Source organism: Octodon degus, unplaced genomic scaffold (assembly GCF_000260255.1).
Source record: "Octodon degus isolate 3935 unplaced genomic scaffold, OctDeg1.0 scaffold00147, whole genome shotgun sequence".
NCBI classification, from domain to species: Eukaryota; Metazoa; Chordata; class Mammalia; order Rodentia; family Octodontidae; genus Octodon; species Octodon degus.
This window is the reverse complement of record NW_004524723.1, coordinates 6,032,415-6,037,760: the sequence shown is the minus strand read 5'-3', so window position 1 is coordinate 6,037,760 and position 5,346 is coordinate 6,032,415. Positions and strand designations below refer to the sequence as shown.

General features: G+C 38.3%; 1 pseudogene; it reads right to left on the bottom strand.

Moving 5' to 3' along the window:
* Positions 1 to 4,396, bottom strand: part of LOC101592743 — a 9,525-nt pseudogene extending 5,129 nt beyond the window's left edge.
* Positions 4,397 to 5,346: the final 950 nt, after the last annotated feature.

Genomic DNA, 5,346 nt, shown 5'->3' with positions numbered 1-5,346 from the left:
TTTTTTTCCCAGAACCAGGGATTGAACTCAGGCCCTTGCGCTTGCCAGGGAAGCACTTATTCCACTGAGCCATCTCCCTGGCCCCTGTAAAAAATATTTTTAAAACCAATGGCTTGATATACCAGAAATGTATTCTTCATGGTCCTGGAGGCTGGAAGTCTGTGGCAGTATGCCCACACTCCCCCTGAAGGCTCCAAAGGTTGCTTTTTTCTGATCCTTTCAGCTTTTCCAGGAATTCCTTCCAGATCCAGGAATTCCTTAGCTGGTGTCTGCTTCACTCCAGTTCTCCTTCTCCTTCCTGTCTTCACATGGCCTTTTCTTCAGGTCTATGTTCTTCTATGTTTGTAGGGTATTTAAGTCATTAGATCGAGGGTCCACCTAAATAATCTGAACACCTTCAAACATCTTTTGCCAAGTGAGATCATATTTACAGGATCTGGGGATGACAACTTGCCCATGGGTTTTGGACGCCGTCATTCACCCCACTGCACTTACTCTCTTGCTTCTCCTGTGATTGGCATCCTCTTTTCTTGAGGCTTTATTTCTGAGGAATGGGAACAACTCTTGAATTAGAGCTATTTCAAACAGAAGTCAAAATGCATAGAGTGCATGTGGAAGGAAATGCAAATGTGCCATATATAAAGTTTTATCTTACTTGTTTCTATTTATAATGTTCAGTTCTCTAAGATGTCAATTTTCTAGCTGGTTCTTTCAGCTGACAGAAAAATAGATTTTATTCTATTCATTTTTATATTTCCATTTCATTTTTTCCAGTTCATTTTTTAAAAAAATAATTTAAAGTGGCTTATAAAATGCATTTAAAACTATTTTGCAAATTATTTTACCATAAGTGAGGAAACCAGAATAAAAGGAAAATTAAAACAGGCAAAATAAAATAAAATTAAAATCCACAAGATCCATGCAAATGAGAATGATTTGAGTGCTAGAGAAAGGCTGAAATTTTAATCTGAATTTCAAAGCTGGCAAAAACAAAGTGAAAACATAATTAGGGAAAGGATTTACATCTTTAAAGTACAAATACATCAACTTTTCTGGGTGAGCATAATCTAGTTTTAATACTGAGCCAAGAAAATTAATTCCCCAATTTCCTATAAATGGAATATCATGAGGGGTATCAGGTAATATCCTCAGTAATATCTGTGATAAATATAGTCATGAATTACTGACCTCAATAGACAACAATGATTCAAACTAAAGCAACTTTACATAGATGAAAATGATATCCAGAAATTAAGTGCTCTAATGGTCAAAATAGAATTTATAGAATATAAACCATTCATAGAATAGATTGCTTCCACATCTTCAATGTTCTATGAATATTCACTCTCAAAACAAAAATTCCAGTGAGAATTGATGAGGAGTTCAATATTGTATTCTCTCAGAAGAAGTTGGAATTTAGCCTATGTTGTAAGGTAATAATAATAAGCTTCTCTTCTGGAGGGTTAACAACTTAAGTTTGCAGACCAAAAATTAGAGAAAAAGAAGGGCTGCCAGGACAGCCAACATTTTGGCCCTAGCCTTTCAAGGTCAGTGGGGACTCAGGACATAGGAGAACCTGTACTGTAACATCATGTAACTCAGTTGTGTCCCAAATTTTCTGATCAAGGAGATTATGGGGCTACAGAGGAAAGGGATCGATGATGTAGCGTGTGCCTAAGGAAAGTCACCTAGAGAGCAAAATATTCCCTCAGACTTTCACAGAGAGCAAATTGGTCAAGCAATGGCCGTGACTCATCCATGTGGCTAACATTGACAAAGGATCTACAAACTGTGGTACAGGGTTTCAGGATAAATCCTGAAGGGATTTGACTGACTTGTCAGATACAAAAGTTACATTTCTTGTTATGTAGGTCTTGCCTTATCTTGGTCTTAACCATCCAGCAGAAAGTATAAAAGTGAAGTATAAAAAGTAAAGCCATATTAGTATGTTGAGCTGTGAAAGGCTCAAGTCAACAACTTCTGACATTGTCAGTCCTACAGATAACCCACTACTATTATGGACTACTGGACTATATCAGAATATTTTGCAAATTCATGCACCTACAATATTTAAATAACAATGGAATACCTATCTCTGACAAAACTAAACAAAAAAAGGGGATACAAATGAAGGACCATTTTGTATCTGTATATTCAAAATAGTTAGGATAGATATACAGCTACTCTTTCTTAATTCAACAAATAGGAAGATTTGTACTAATAGTGTTTGTGGATAGGATATCATGTCTGCATCTAGTAGTATGAATAACCACTAAGAAGACAACAATATGCAATGTATTGATTATTAAAACTGTCCCATTAATTGGTTTTGAAACTGTCTCATTGCTATTTGTTTCTCAATAAAATTATTTTTTAAAAAATAAGCTAGAGGGGGTCAGGGAGATGGCTCAGTAGAATAAGCACTTGACTGGCAAACACAAGGATCTGAGTTCAATCCTCGGTTCCACAAAAAAAAAAATTAAGTTTGAGTTTATGTCTATTTTCAAGCAAACAAAAGAGGTAAGGTTCTTATGCTTGTAAAAAGTAGGCCCGGGGTGGGGAGATAGCTCAGTAGCATAAGTGTCTGCCTGGAAAGTGTAAGGTCCTGAGTTCAATCCCCAGTACAAAAAAAAAAAAAAGCCCAGAGGACTCTAATCAAAACCCATGTTTTCATTTGTGCATGGCCTACTTCTATATGGATGTGGGTCAATAGAATGCTTGTATCAAAGAAGCATATAATGTCATTTAATACCATAAACATGTATGAAAAATTTTTAAAAGTTACAGCATTATAGAGAAATCAGAAGTCTCCTGTGACCACCATCCTCAATCCTAGTCCTTGCTAATTTCTCACAAATAATTAACGTGAGCAATTCATTGTACTTTTTCACTATTTCTTTGAATTTGCTTATACATATGCATACATACTGTATAGAATATAGCATGTGTAAGGTTTTTTTATACAAATTGTTTTCACATAAAAATTGCAATGCTTCTATTTACTACATTTTCCACCCTTGGTATACTTTGGATTTCTAAAACATCAGCATCTCTAAATCTTTATTCCACTTCATCTCCGCACTAGTAAATACTCAGGTTGCTTACTAATAGAAACTTGATTAACAGCTGCTCTTGTATGTGCCTCTTGGCATGTGAGCAAATATTTCTCTCCCATTAGGTTTTGAAAAGTACAGTCACTAAATGGAAATCTGAAAAACATTTTAATGCATGTGCCAAAGTGGTCTCTTTCTTAGTCATTAGACTCTCCATTAACATAACAATAAAGCTATGATAATTACCTTTAAAAAAGAATATTTAATTCTAGCTCACAGTCCCAGAGGTTTCTGTCTGTGGTGAGGTGGCCCGTGGCTGTGGGCCTGTGACACATGGCAGGGAGCATCTGATGGGACAGAGCTGTTCACCTCAGGGCCAAGAAGTGAAAAGAAGAGAAATCAAAGCCAGAGTCCCATGAAGTCTCAAGGCCAAGCCTCCAGCATGAGACTTCCAACTAGGCCCCGCCCATTCAGGCGTGCCGCACACTTACAGGCACTTTGGGGAACCCTTAAGAGCCAAACTCTAACTCTCCCCGAAGTAGCTGCCCCAGTTTACTTCTCTGAGATATATGTGACAGTACTTTCTTTCTCAGGCCCTCAGCAGTGCTGGACATTATCAATCTCATTTTCATCAATCTTTTTCTGCTTTGTTTTGCTTTTTGAGACAGGGTCTTGAACTTCCCAGACTGACCTTGAACTCACTGTGTAGCCTAGTCAGGCATTAGACTCACAGCCATCCTCCTACTCAGCTTCTCAAATGCTGGGCCACAGGCAAGCGCCACCATGCTCAGCACTTTAACAAGCTCTAACATTTGTGTGACCCAAAGGATGAAAACAGTATCTTGTTTGCATTTGCAGTTCCCTGACTGTTAAGGGCTTCTTAAGGGACTTTTTGAAGTTTTTCTGAGACTGCTGATATTGCCCTCTCCCACTCATGTTTCTAAGAAATGATTTGCCTTTTACTCACTAACTTATATGGAGTGTCTATATTATTCATATGACGCAGATAATATGCCTATTACACACATTTTATTTTCTTCAAATTACATGTGTCTTTCAACTTCATCATAAATATCATGTCATATACTAATGTTTATATTTTGGTTCATATTGATAGTCAAAGTTATCAGTCTTCTCCTTTATTTTAGTATCTTATTAGATAAGGCTTCCTCTAGAAGATAGAAATTTATTGCACAAAACTCAGAAGCCACCTGTGGCTACATTTGTCTATGAATCCCTTACTGACTGTCCCCCACCTCCTGGTCATTACTGTCCACCCTCCCGCATGCAGTACATACCTGTGGGTTGCAGTCCTGCTTCTTTCCAGAAAAAATGGCCGCCATTCACTCACTTACTCATCAGCACTGAGTGCTCACCTTGCTCGTCTTGGACACTCAGCAGTGACTGAAGGAGATGAGGCTTCTGCTTCCATGGAACTTATAGAGTCCAGTGGAATAAGCATGAATTCACAGTGTAATTAAACACACAACTGTTGCATGCTATGGAGTGAGGAAAAAGAGGATAAGGTGACAGCAAAATGATGGGTGTTGAATCTGCCATTGTACCCAACTCACCTTCCTACAGCTCTCTTCACACCTCATTCTAATTGTTGATCCCTGTGGCTTTTACATGTTGGTCACTAATGCATAGCTTGTGTGACCACCAATCTTCTCAGAGGTGTTGTCCCTACCTGGGAGGCTCCAGTTTCACCATGCTCCATCTTTCCTGCTGCCTGCTGACTTTGCAGGGTGTGAGTCACTCTTACTCTGAAACACACAGTTCTGAGGAAACTGAGCCAACAAATGTGACAGAAAAATAAAACTCCTAGCATAAGGGATTTGGAGCATGTAGGGGTGGAAAAATCACTCGGAGTTGTCAGATGAACCTGATCCAGATAAAATCCTTTGTGCTTAGATGCATAAACAGATAGTGAAAGAAATAAAACACCTTGTGAGTACTGAGTGGAGCGGCAATGACTAACTCCCTTCCCTACCTTGAGAAAGTGTTCACAGTAACAATGGAGGGCTCTTTCCAGAACAAATTTAAATATTGACAGAACATCAAATCAATGAATCTACTTTTCTTTGTCATACCTGTCTATAAAATATACCATCATAACCACAGTCTTAAAAGACATCCAAAAGTGACAAGGTCTTCCCACTGCTTCCTTGTGCTGGGGACACTGATGTCCACAGTCAGATCTCAGATGCTTCTACATCAGTATGCCTGAACAATTTGAGTAATAACAGGCCTCCTGGAATCTTTGCGAATGTCTAAAATATAGTAGGAATTA